This window comes from Saimiri boliviensis, chromosome 7 (assembly GCF_048565385.1).
Source record: "Saimiri boliviensis isolate mSaiBol1 chromosome 7, mSaiBol1.pri, whole genome shotgun sequence".
Lineage (NCBI taxonomy): Eukaryota > Metazoa > Chordata > Mammalia > Primates > Cebidae > Saimiri > Saimiri boliviensis.
This window is the reverse complement of record NC_133455.1, coordinates 61,828,494-61,842,689: the sequence shown is the minus strand read 5'-3', so window position 1 is coordinate 61,842,689 and position 14,196 is coordinate 61,828,494. Positions and strand designations below refer to the sequence as shown.

At 36.6% G+C, this 14,196-nt stretch overlaps 1 protein-coding gene across 4 annotated transcripts in view; it reads left to right on the top strand.

Annotated features, from left to right (window-relative positions):
* Window positions 1–204: 204 nt before the first annotated feature.
* The window catches only part of CNOT2 (CCR4-NOT transcription complex subunit 2), a 108,037-nt gene continuing 94,045 nt past the window's right edge, over window positions 205–14,196 (top strand). For 3 of the 4 annotated variants that reach the window (XM_074402559.1, XM_003927792.4, XM_074402558.1), the window contains exon 1: window positions 205–303. The gene's annotated coding sequence lies outside the window, so the exon portion shown is untranslated. Of the gene's footprint in view, window positions 304–560; window positions 1,006–14,196 lie in introns of those variants that run through there. The other variant, XM_074402557.1, reaches the window with a different exon arrangement.

The window sequence follows — 14,196 nt, the reverse complement described above, 5'->3', positions numbered from 1 at the left end:
GTAACCGCTGCAGCGGAGCAGCGAACCTCCCTGTGAATCGGTGGGAGACAGGACGGAGCAGCAGGGAGGGCCGTGGAGGAGTGAAGCGCCTCTCCCCACCTTGCTACAAGCGCGCTGGAAGCGGCCTACCCAACCCACCGCTGTCAGCTTTGCAATCGCCGCTCCCACCTTCCGCCGCCGCCTGGAGGGAAGCCGGAGCTACGGGGGTCACGGCGGCGGTCAGAGGGTAAAGGTCTTGCTCCCAGCAGCCTCCGCGGTGGATACGTCGCCATCTTGGATCCGCGGGACAAGAAAATTCATGCGGTGAGTTTTTGGTAAATTTTCGGAAGTCTGGCAGCGGGGCGCGCGGCGGGGGCGGCGGATTCGGGGCTCCCGCAAGGCTGGGGAATGTCCCGGGGCCGGTCCGGTCGCGCCTGGGGTCCGCCGGTAGCGTCCCGGCCCGCCGCTTCCCGTTGCTTTTGTCTCGGCTCCAATCGAGAGAGGGAGAGCGGAGCGGGCGGGGAGGGGGGGGGTGGCGGCGGTGGAGGGAGGGAGGGGGTGTGTATGAGGATGGTGGTGGACGGGACGTAAAGCGTCGCTGTACTCGGGCTGCTGCAGCAGCAGCTTCAGATCTTAGGCCCGGTCCCATCCGCGAGTGGCGGGGCTTTCCCAGACTCCACTCCCCCGGGCTCCCGCCAGCGCGAGGAGCCTCTGCCGCCGCGCTGCTTCCTGGGGAAGAAGAGAAGGCGGCAGTGGCCGTGGCCGAGGAGCTCGAGCCCCCTTTAGACGGCTCTGCCGCCTTCCCAGCAGCTGGTGCTGTCTCTGGTTCTTTACGTTCTCTCAATACACGTATATGATCTGCCAATTATGTGTATTTCTGTTAGTGTATGTGTAAGTGTCAGATGGGGGACACTGGACTGGCTAACGGGTGTTTGGAGCCTGCAGGCCCTGGGATACCGAAGGCTGTGCATGGTGGAGGGAGAAGGAATGCAACTGCGATGCTGCCTTTGCCACCGCACCGGGAAGGTGAAGCTTCCGTAGTGTCGTACACTGGGTCCGGATGGTCCTTGGGTGGATGGTCCTTGGGTGGCGGAGGAACCACAGACGCTTCTGTCTGTGAAGTTGCAAGCCCTAGGTTTCTACTTCCGTAGGGGCCTCTCCACCTTTTGCTGTCGTAGGTCTCGCTTAAAAGTTTAACAGAAGAAAAGAGTCGGGTTAAAAGAGGCCTTTGTAGTTGCTAGTTGAGGCACTGTTGTCTGTCCGGGAGAAAGCTGATAACTCTTGGTAACTGTGGTCCTTAGCAAAATCTAATTGTAGTTTTCTTTTATACAAAGTATTTCCAAGGTTTTAGACTTTGTATTTATTCCAGGCCTGTAGATACGGTATTACCACCACAAAAGTCTTACATAAGGGTACCACCCTCTCAGAAGGAACCTAAACATCAACTTCCTTCGACTCCTTGGAGACATCTTCACTTTTCAACATCCGGAAGACTGAGTGCAACATATTTTGTTTCATTTTCATAAAACTCTTGGTCAGAGAATCCCACTCCTTTTAAAATCATTTGAGCAGTTCCTCATGATTAAGTACACTGATTTGAACCCTTAGATTCTTGGCAGAATGGTAAAAAGTAGTGAGTTAAAGAGGGAGGTCATACTTGAATTTAAGGTTCAAAATTGAACACAGTTTGTGTCATGCTTGCTAATAGGAATTTTTAGAGCTCAGAATCATAAGTGTAATTCTTGATTTGCCTTTTGAAGCAATATAAGTGCAGAGGATAAAGTATGGGGTGGGGGATGAGATAGAAATTTTAAAGTATCCATTTATATACAAGCTTTATGTTGAGTTTGGGAATACTTGGTATAATCGACAACAGTTCTTTCCAAACGTCAATGAATACATCTCTTACAATTTTGTAAGGTAACTATCGCAGATTGAAAGGGTTAACTAGGAATCATGGTGGACTGAAATGGTTAAGTGTTTATATCCTAGTTCATTGAAATGTTTTATAATGGACCAAGATAATTAGTAAGCTCTGTATGTTGAATTTGTTTAGATTGTAGTTATTTTGTAATATTAAATCTAAAGAAAAATACAAAATACACTTAAAGACAAAACACTTTCCACTCTACTCACTTATTTCTTGACTTTGTAAGATCCATATTTAATCGTAAAAAAACAAGGAACTTTTCTCGTATTTTGAGAGCTTGAATTGTAATAATTTTTGTGAATACTTTGTGTTTTAGAGAGGAAGTGAGAAACTCTACTACACTTTTTTGCATCTTGATTAGTCCATCAATACAAATAAGTTAATGTAAACATTTGTGGGCAGGAATCCTTTTCTAAGTATACAATGTGGAGATATCTATAACCTAATCTGATCCAAAGGCATGAGAATTGCCTGTTTGTTTAACCAACCAACAAGTACAGCCTATACAATTTTTCAGTTTCTATAATACTTATTTTATATGGTGGAAAAAATGAGGGCAAAATGCATGTGTGTGAGTGATTTATATCCCTTTTGTCAGAGAAGTACCTGATCTTGAAGATAAAACTTAGAATGTGGCTTATCTTATGATGCTGGCCAAAAAAAAAAAAAAAAACTCAGAATGATATAACTTCCTGTATACCTCCCTACAAGAACTAATCACCTTTGTTTTGCCTTATAACTTTGGATATTTAACTTTCTGATTTTTTAGAGATGCTTTATGGTTATAACCTGAAAATTCTTTGTTCAAAAGTAAATAAAAATTTCAGGTGTATGAATAGATATTATTAGAAGTTCTTCTAACCCAATTCTCATTTGTATTCCTTTATTAGACATTGGTATTAAAAGTACCTATATTTTGAAAGACCATTGCAGAATTGTTTACAACCTGTATAAGTTTTAGTTTTATTTTTTCTAGTGACAGACTTAATTAATAAGATTTTCTGATAATATAAAGAAAATGTATGCCTCACATGTATATATGAAATAATGAGTAAGCATTAATAGGCAAGTGAAAAGAATTTAGTTTATGATTTATTTTCTTGCTCTTTAAAAGCAGTATTAAATAGCTGATTTTTAGTTAAAATTTGTAACTGTAGAAAGTTCATTCTGTTAGGATCACATATTTGAAAGCAAACTAACAGTACCATGTGCTTTTTTGAATAGGTGTTTGAGGACAATTTATGCAAATAGTGATATCTTTTCCTGAGATCTCAGGAAAAGATACTACCAAACATTTATGTTATTTGTTACCTGGATCTGTAGTAGATTTTGTAAGACAAAGAGGTAAAAGATCTAAGGTACCAGGTAGGGGAGTTCACGGGCAGAGTTAATATGACTTGTACTGTAATGTTTGAGTGGAATTACATAGCGTTAATTAAGGGATCTAGTGCTATGGTAGAACTTACTCTGCTTGATGACACATGTTACTGTTCTTCCTAAGAGTATTTTCTACCTATGATACTTAAAGGGATTGAATTTCACTGTGACTTACACTAGATATTTTGAAAAGAGCTATACTAAAATTGATATTTATGTCATTGTAGAAAGTTTGTCTTGAAGTGGAATGAAAATTAGGGTTTTATTTCTTTAGTTTTTATGTTTGACATCCTTTGATTTCTATTTTAAAATTCAACTCTTGTGACAAATCATGCTGATGTGGTTTGTTCATTTATTTACTTTGCCTATACTGTTATGAATGCCCTGGAAATAGAATTCATACTGTGTTTTCTTACAGCTTGTTCTCTGAAATACACATGCAAATCTGTTGGTATCTGTTGGTGTATCACTTGGGGGGGGGTGTGCTGCATTGTAAAGTAATACAACAGTTTACAGTATTTGCTTTTTGTCAAGAGCTCATGACATATAATATGGAAATACAAAAAAAGTGATTTAGGAAAAAAGGGAATGTTTTCCTTTTCTGGGCACTTTAGTGTTTTATATATGCTTAGACTCAGGATCTAAGTCCACTTAGATATGGTTAGCTATTTTGGACCTATTTGCCACTTAACCATGAAAATTTTTCCTTTTCTTATTTTTATTTGTGTATGTTATTGGATGTATGTGTGGGGGTTGTGTGTGCTTATTTTAGTTATCTGTCACTTCTCTGTTGTTTGATGAACTTCTTCCATACTCCTCTTTGATATCTCTTTCTTTATAAATCTTTCCTGACTCCCCAAATCCTTCTGCTGTATTGCTTTTTATTATTCAAACTGCTATTATAGAATGTCATACTGTATTGTAATTCAGTGTCCATCTGGACTGTGAGCACCTGAGAGGTAGGGCTTTGCCTTGTTTATGTTTACATTTCTAATGCTTTCTATAGTGTGTAATACCTAGTAGATCCTCAATACGCATCTATTAAACTGAACTCTTGCCAGATTGTGATTTGACAGTGCTGTTAGAGTGCTGTTTCACATTGCACAGATCTGAAGCAACAGATTGGAAAAGTGGTGGGGAGAATGGCAATCTATTCCTTCACTTCCTTGAATCCTTTTTTACAGTTTTGCTTCTTAATTACAAGTGGAAAAATAGATAACTAACTTCTTAGAGAACTGTGTGTAGAGTTAGTGTGGAATTAAGGGAAGGATGTTAATAATAGAGTGGTTAATATCCTGTTTTGCTTCTGGCAGGATGTTCAGGTCTGTATTTCTCACTGTATTTTGTATGGTTATGGCCATTATTTGAAGGAGGTATTTTGTATTTGTCTTTACAAGGTATCATAACATGTTTACCAGTACTTACCTGTGAGTTCCTATTAGATTTGGGTTTTCTGAAGTTAGATTTAGTTTTTCTCACCGTTCCTCTTAATGCGTGGCCCATCAGTAGAAAGCAGGATTTCTGTAGTTTGAATACTGTTGTTGTCCTTATGGAAAATCTTATTGGAGGTCCAAATTTTAAAAAGCTCTGAAAGTTGATCATTTGTGTTTTTCTTTTGTTTTTCTTTCTTTCTTTCTTTCTTTTTTTTTTTTTAGAATAAGTGAGGTGAGAAAATATCAACTAGAATTATACCTGTGAATCTGATTTTCTTAATCTAATTTTCCCACATTTCCATATGGAAATATTCACATGTTTAATTGCAGGTGTTGCCATTGGCAGGTGTTACATCACATAGGATACATATACTATTTTATTTTTCTGAAATCTGAAACTGTAATTTTGAGAAACGCCTGGCTTTTAAAGGTTTAGAGATGGTGAGCCAATTTTGTGCCCACTTTAGAGATACAGAAATCAGAATAGGATAGATGACTCCCAGAATTATATTTTAGTAGATATGCTAATGTTGATAATGATTTTAGGAATATTATGTCTTAATTGCCTCTCTATGTTCCAGAGACTTTTTAAAGACTAAGAGCTACTAAAGATAGAGAGTGTATACTTTTTAAGAGGGAATTTGATCCAATACTCAGGACACCAATGCTTTCTCTGCCTTTTCTGAATGGAAAATGTCTTTCCTTATATGTGAGAAGATGAAAATGCACACTTAGTGAGTTTTTACTATGCCAATGAATGATAAAATGAGAGAGAAAATTATATGTCCTGGCAATTTAGGTAACTGTGAGTAGAGCTGCTTGTTTTTCAGACATACTAATATACTACTTTTCCATTTGCATATTCGGATGTTGAAACAAGTCTAGTTTGTATTAGCATCTGGACAAAATGTAATGACTGATTATGTAACACAGTGTGTTTGGTAGAGGAACATTTGGTTTTGTGTCATATCTGGCAAGAATGTGCTTTTGTGTTACTTTCTACGTTGTAAATTATGCTTATCTTGCATACAAATTTTATGTTTAGTTTTCTGCTTGTAAGAATCATTCATAGGTCAGTAAAATAATAATAGTAAGTATACTATGTCATTCCAAGCACCTGATTACTTTTGGCTTTGCTACTTAATATTTTTAAAATGTTTTACAGCTTGCAGAGAGGGCTTTTATATACATTATATTAATTATATATATATTATTTAAAATAAGTTTAAAACTTAATATGTTTATAAACAGACCAAACTATTTTGGTCAATATGAAAATTATAAGTTGGGAATTATGAAGCCCATTCTCATCTTCAGACTGGACTCATAGTCTAGTTTCTTTTCCATTTATTTTAGTGCTACTTTATAGAGAAAATCCTGATTTATTAAGTCAAGTAGGTATTAATGGAAGATTTGTTTTCATTTGCATCTGATCATCTTGCAGATCCTGGATATTTAATCAAATTGATACAGAAGTTTGAAAGAAGCAACAGTCGGAAATTTTTGTTTCAAGCTTGACTTTCTGGCAGTATCCAACAGCTGCTCATATTTTTAAAAATTATGAGCATTCACTGAGAAACATTAAAAACTCAGAAGTGAGAATACTATATTATACTGAGAATAGGTAATAAATCATTGATGCCACATTTTACATATTATTGCACCATTATTCTGAGGTGAGCATGTGCTGAACAGTTTGCTGCACAAAGTAATGCTTTAGGGGTGTAGTTTTTATGGGACTGAGCATTTCTGGCCTGAAATTAGAAAAGAAAAATTGGAACCATAACCTTTTAAATCTATGCTTGCTTATGAGAAATTCTAGGTATATTTATATTACGCACGCTTTGAGCTCAACTTTATTTGAGGTCTGCAGCAAAACCTGACAGCTGAGATTGTCTTTAAAGTGTTTAAGTTTGGTATACAATGCACTTAAATGTGTATATCACTCATCTTAAAATGGATGTATGTGCGTAAAAAGATTGTAATCCAACGCTTGAATTTGTGAAGCACAAATTAATGAAACACTAAGGTGTTTCAGAGCATAGTTTGAAAACCCCAATGCTTGATCACTAAAGTCCCTTGCAACAGTAAAATTCTGTGTATTTTAAAAATTAAGGCTTTTTCTATTCCCTGTACATGCAAAATTCATAGAATTTAGCTGTTTTTTCAGTAGTATTTGGATAGAAATTGTTTATTAAATTAAATTTAAAGTGTAGGCTCTGCTGGTTATATGTTAGTTAGCACTCTAGATGTTTTCAAGTAAATCTTTTCACTATTTAGTTTCTGCTTGGCATTGTTATAGGTGTTGGATATATGATGGTGATCAAGACAAGTCTCCATCTTCATTAATCTAACATTCTGGAGGAGGAGACAGACAGTAAACAAATAAATAAACATAATTTGAGGTAGTGATAACTGTTATGAAAAAATAAAAGAGGATAAAGGTACAGCAATTGATTAGAAATGAAAAAAAAAAAAAAAGATTAAGTAGGATGATGGAAGACTTCCTTGGAGGTGTCATTTGAGCAGAAACTGAAAAAGGAGAAAGCTATGCAAAAATGTTGTTGAATGATTTTCCAGGCAGAAGGAATAGAAGGTCCTGAGATAGGGTCAAGTTTTGCATGTTTGAAGATAAGAAATTTCATAAACAATGCCTTCTGTATAAATAGGAGTAAGGTCTAAAGGAGAAAAGATGATTAAAGCATAATAATCTGTGTCTTTCAACTTCTGAAAATATTGTGGCAGACACAGTAATCTGTAATAAGTTTTATAAAGAGCAATAGGGAAGAGGGGTTATTTTTTATTAAGGTGCCTTGAAAGTGTTTTCTACATCAGATGAATTGCAGGGGTTGGGGAGTGGTCTGTCTGGAATACTGGAAAATTACATAGGTAAGCAAACTGAAAACTTTCCTTAATTCCTGTGTTTATGTAGAATAATAAAACCTATACTTTTCTTAGAAATTAATTAGTAGTCATTTTCTTAATTAGATTTCCTTGTACGGTACAATAAATGTTATTTTTGCTGTGCACTATTATAGTTGTACTGCATAATTCCACAAGTTAAATTTTTGTCCTACTGTAGAAACATTCTAGAGTGTAGTAACCTTGTTTCAGGGAGTTAATGAGTTGGCTTCAAGGAGGTGATATGTGAACTGGGTTCGGAAGGGTGATTTGGAGTTAACTAGGTGGGGTAAGATAGGGAATCAGCATTGGAAACGTACAAATTCTGGGAAAATATGCTGGATTTGGAGAATGGTGCTGGTAATCCTCCATAGCTCTTGATGGAATTCTGGGACCTCATAGGAGAAGTCAGTAGAGGGAATGAAGTAGCCACAGTATGAGAGGTCTTACCTTTTACGTGATGAGGGAACCATGAACCTTTGGGGGAAAAAAAATAACAACAGAAGCTAGTGAGATTGATAAACAGATTTGTGCTTCAGGGAAAGATTTATATTCCACAGTCGATTTATAATTAAAATTATAAGCTTAATGGTGTAGTATATTTGTGACATTTTCGAAAGTTTCTGTTTAGCAAAGTGAGTACTTTGTATTCATATAAGCAGGATTTTTATTTGTTAAGAACTGTATGACTTTGAAACTCTGTAGTTTGTTTCTTTTAGAGAACTTGTTTGTCATACCTATAAAGGAATGCCTACTGTTGAAGGTTTTTCCATTACTGGGATATAATTTGTTTCATAAGTTTTGGGGCAAAGTTTGAGTATTACCATCTGATTTAATGTGTAGGTATGAGATTTAACATTACTTGGATAAACTGGAATAATACCAAGAAAATCTAAATCAGTGATAAAATCACTATGTAGGAGCTGATATTTATGTTATATTACTAGAAATGCTTATTTTACAGTGCTGTGATATGTGTTTGTGTGTTACTGAAATACTATATGTAGCACTTGCTTATATTAGTGTGCTAGCATTTGTTAATTCTGACATGTAAGAACAAATCCTGAATGAATGTTTTTAAATAAAAAGAATTGCTTCTCTGAGAATGTAGTTTCAGCAAATTGTTACTTTGTTTTATTTCTGTTTTTGTTTTTGTTTTGAGACAGGTCTTGCTTTGTCACCCAGACTGGAATGCAGTAGCATGATCATGGTGCACTGCAGTCCTGACCTCCTGGGCTTAACTAAACCTCCCACCTGAGCCTCCTGTGTAGCTGGGACTACAGGCCCGTACCACCATGCTCAGCTAATTGTTGTATCTTTTGTAGAGGCAGGGTTCCTCCATGTTGCCCAGGGTAGTCTTGAGCTCCTGTGCACAAGCCATCTGCCTGCTTCATTTTACCAAAGTGCTGGGATTACTGGCCTAAATTAATTGCTTTTATTGTGTGCATCATATACTGTTTTGTCATAGCAGAAGTTAATGGTTCAACTATGGTGATTTAGAGCTGCCCACATTGCCTAATTATTGATTTAGTTCACTTTTGACTGAGTAAAATGGAGCTGATCTATCTGCTGTTAAAGAGAGTTATATTATGCTGGAATTTTACATGATATTCATAATGTCTGGAGCTAATCAGTCTGAAATGGAATCACCATTCTACTGTTTTCAATTAGCTATGTGACTTATCCTCCCTGTACTTCAGTTTCCTCATTTGAAAAATATAGATAAAAAGAAAAATGTAGGTAATAACAGTACTTACCCAGTAGGATTGATGTACAGATTAAAGGTTTTTGTGGGTTTTTTGTTTTCCTCTTGAAGTGGGACTTGTTAGGTTAAAGAGGAGCTTCTGGTCAGGCGCGGTGGCTCACACCTGTAATCCCTGCACTTTTTGGGGCTGAGGCGGGTGGATCACCCGAGGATTTGAGAATTCAAGACCAGCCTGGACAACATGGTAAAACCTCGTCTCTACTAAAAATACAAAAATTAGCTGGATGTGGTGGTGGGCGCCTATAATCACAGTTACTCGGGAGGCTGAGGCAGGAGAATTGCTTGAGCTTGGGAGGTGGAGGTTGCAGTGAGCCAAGATCGAGCCACTGTACTCCAGCCTGGGTGACAGAGCAAGGCTTCATCTCCAAAAAAAAAAAAAAAAAAAAAGAGGAGCTTCTGAGGCATACGAGAATTAGCCACAGTTTATTTCATAGAGTGCACTATACTCTTTTTTTGTATCAGGTTTGTAAATGTAAACAAGCATGCAGTCTTGCTCTTAGAGTCTAAACATGTTATTCCTACCAGGAATTTTGTTTAGATGACCTTCTGTGAAGTAAGATATGTATTATTTTGAGTAACATAAGTAAATCTTCACATTGCTCTATCTGCAGCACTTGGCAAAGTGCAGGGCACATAATAGGCATTTAATAATTGTTAAATGGAGTGAATCTTATGGGTTAAGATTCAGACAGACCAGTGTCTACTTTTTACAACCTGAGTAATATAGAATTAGTTACTTGTAGCAGTTTTTTGCTCTATGCCTGGTTTCTTCCTTTAAATGCATAAAATATCTTCTTGTAAGTGTATTTAGTGGGTTTAAATATCCTGTAAAAATGCTGACAGTCGGTATTTATTGGTGTTGGTTCCCATGCATTTTCCTTTATGTAGAACAAATACGTACCACAAAAATCTTGGAAGTTCAGAGGAAACACTTAGCACCTATCATTTATTTTTTAAAAGTTGAAAAATGTATCGTTGAGCACGTGTTCATCTTTAATGAAGAGATAATATATTATTTTGCAAAGACTTTTACATTTGGATTCAGAAGACGGGTTCCAGTCTGGGCTCTATGAATTTATTAGCTGTGAGCCTGGACAAATCAATTAGTATTGAAGAGCCTCAGCTATTTAATAATTTATACCTCCCAGTGTTGCTGATGACAACTGACATAATGAAAGCAAAAGTGATTATAGAGCATGTGAAAGTATGATAATTATTCCTGATTATTAGTTATTGTAATGAAACCAGTATAGTAGTCTCCCCTTAATTCAAGTGGAAATATGTTCTAAGAACCCAGTGAATGCCTGAAACCACAGATAGCAGTGAATCCTATATGCACTATTCCCCTCCCATACATACATACCCATGATAACGTTGAACTTGTAAATGAGGTACAAAAAGAGATGAACAACAATAGCTAATAATAAAATAGAACGATTATATACTGTAAAAAAGTGAATGTGATCTCTCAAAACACCTCTTGTACTGTACTTGTACTTGTGATCTGTGAGTCTGATAACTAAGATAGTTACTAACTTGACTAAGAGGTGGGTAGCATATGTAGCAAGGACATCATGTCACAGGTAGGGTGGAGTGGGATGGCACAAAATTTCATCACACTCCTCAGAATGGCGCTCAATTTAAAATGCATGGCCGGGCGCGGTGGCTCAAGCCTGTAATCCCAGCACTTTGGGAGGCCGAGGCGGGTGGATCATGAAGTCAAGAGATCGAGACCATCCTGGTCAACATGGTGAAACCCCGTCTCTACTAAAAATACAAAAATTAGCTGGGCATGGTGGTGCACGCCTGTAGTCCCAGCTACTCGGGAGGCTGAGGCAGGAGAATTGCTTGAACCCAGGAGACGGAGGTTGCGGTGAGCCGAGATCGCGCCATTGCACTCCAGCCTGGATAACAAGAGTGAAACTCCGTCTCCAAAAAAAAAAATGCATGAATTATTTTTGGAATTTTCTGTGTAATATTTGGACTGTGGTTCACCATGAATAACTGAAACTAAAGAAGAAACCACGGATAAGGGGATGACTACTGTAGTTTTTTAAGTTGTGTGATTGATTGAATGATTCATTTGTTTTTATCTTGTGATGCTGCTGCATTTGGGTGCTTTGCCCTTTATGCATTTTTATTTAAATAAATATCTGGCTTATTAGCCCAGTTGCAGTAGCTCACCCCTGTAATGCAGCACTTTGGGAGACCGAGGTGGGTGGATCACTTGAGGTTAGGAAGACCAGCCTGGCCAACATGGAGAAACCCTGTCTTTACTAAAAATACAAAAAATTAGCTGGTATGGTGGCACGTATCTCTAATTCCAGCTATTTGGAAGGCTGAGGCAGGAGAATCACTTTAACCCCAGAGGTGGAGGTTGCAGTGAGTCGAGATCATGCCACTTCTGCACCAACCTGGGTGACAGAGCAAGACTCCATCTCAAAAATCAAAACAATTTAAAAAAAAAAAACTGGCTTATTGAACTTTAGCAGAGGGGAGCTTGGAGAGATTGTGAGAGTGGTAAAAAATTATTATGCTATGTTCGTCTTAGCAGGCCAGTTAATTGAATATTTTTGCATGCTGAAGTCCTGATGATTTCTATATGTATTTATAGCAGGAAATCTACTTCATGTTAACTCTTGTTTCATTAGTGTAAAAGATAATCATAATCTTTGGGCTATTCACATATTTGTAACTGTATTTGTGTCCTTTTTCTTTGACATTGTTAGCCAAGCATGGACATCGTGTCGGTTTTTTGTGGACATCGTGTCTGTTTTTTGAAATTCATTTCTAATTTATAATTAGAGCATTGAGAATGTCAGTGCAATAGTTTGAAACTTGTGTATTCTTGTGCATATAATATGTATGAATAACTTACACTGTTCTTTCTCCCTTAAATCTGTAAAATCTCTTGGGTACTGAGCCTTTTGAAGCATTAAAAGTAAATACCATATAAGGCAAGCAGAATAGTACTAACTAGCTGCAGTAGCAAAGTAAAGAAAGTGAATCACAGAGTGATGAATTTGGAAAATGATTGTTGGGCATTGTAGGAAAAGGCATTGCTTTTACTGTCATCCTTGTAAAATCTAGTTACTGACATTAAGTATTTGTTGTTAGGTCTGCTGATTATTTAGTCTTATACTGTAATAAAGCTACTTGCAAGCAAAATACTTTTTGCTTCTAAAAACATACTAAAGCTCTAGAAACTGGAGTACAGCTATCCTAAATCCTCAGTTAGTTTGCTCCTCCATTAAAAAAAACTTATGTCTAGAACTTTTAATTTATAAAACTTTTATTTGTAATATAAAACATGAACTTGTAGAAGATATGCAGATTCTGGTCAAGATATGACTATAATTTCGATACTTTTAATAATGATTTACAGGCACAGCAGTATACTCAGGCATCAGATATTCAGTTAACTCTGTTATGTTTACTATTCTTGGAAGATTATTACCACACTTTAGAAAAGTTTTCAATATCTAAGAGTCTTTGCTTAATTCACTGGAATTAACTAAAAGGAATTAGGGAATTTATTCCTCAGAATAGTTTATATCCTAAACTATATGATTAAAAGGCTTTTATTTTTAATTGTATATGCGAACCTTGAACAAAAAACGTACATGCTGAAATGTCAAGACATGGCAGATATAGTTTTGCTTTTCTGTTACTTAACACTATTTCAAAATAGTTTCCGATTTATCAATTGGCTCAGAAAAAGAATATTTGAATTCCTTTGCTTTTGAACAAGTGATTCAAATTAATGATTTGCAAAGTTTTTATATACTTTGGGAACTTCAACTTGGAATTCTGAGGTAAATTTTTTTAAAGGGAAGATTCTTTTGCAATGGAAACAATTTCTCTATAACTTACCTGTTTTGTAATTTTGGATTGTTGTATATTGATATATATTATTACAGAATACCAAGGAAGTAATACTGTTATTTATTGGTTTTTAAATTCTTACATGAAGTGAATAAATTGTGAGGTACTCCTGAAGGAGACTTGTGGTAAAAAAAGTAATAATAGCATATGCTTATTATAGAAAAGGTAGAAAAGAAAGATTAGTGAAAGAAGAAAATAAAAACCAGTTCCAAGCCTACAACCTAGAGAACTGTTGTTAACGAGGCAAACATCGTCGTTTCCTTTGTATGTGTGTGTTTGTAGGCTCTACAGTCTCTCATTTTTCTGATTATTAAGGTAATATAGAGGGATGCGTAAATGCAGGAGAGAGTAATAAAGAGGGGGGAAAAGCCACTCAAGAGACATCCAAGTTTGCATTTTTGTGATGAAGAAATTGAAGTATACTTGCTAATTTGTAGCCTGTATTGAAAACAACAACAACAACAAATTGACACCAAAAGCATTTTCCAGTGCTACATATTTATCCAAAACAGGATTCTTAATGGCCAAAGCATAACTGATTTAGTGATTATGATTGAACATTTTATTTTGATGTTTTTACTTTTATAAATAGCACTGTGATGAGCATTCTTGTACCTGATTTGTTTGTACATTTATTTCTTTAGAAGAAATTTCTATAAGTACAGTCATTTCAGAGTATGTGAATTTTGGAGGTAAGCAGCTCCAATGCTTATCCAGTTGCTGTGTCCTTAGTCAAATTACTTTTCAAGCCTTAGTATTCTCTCTGTAAGAATAGGTATCATAGTGATACTTACCTCAGAGGTTAGAAGGAGTAAATGACAATATATGTATAGCATTTAGCACAGCTGATAGTATACAGTATACTCTCAGAGCGTCTTTCCCCAATACCCTTGTCTTAAGTAGACTCTTCTCTCCTAGCATATATT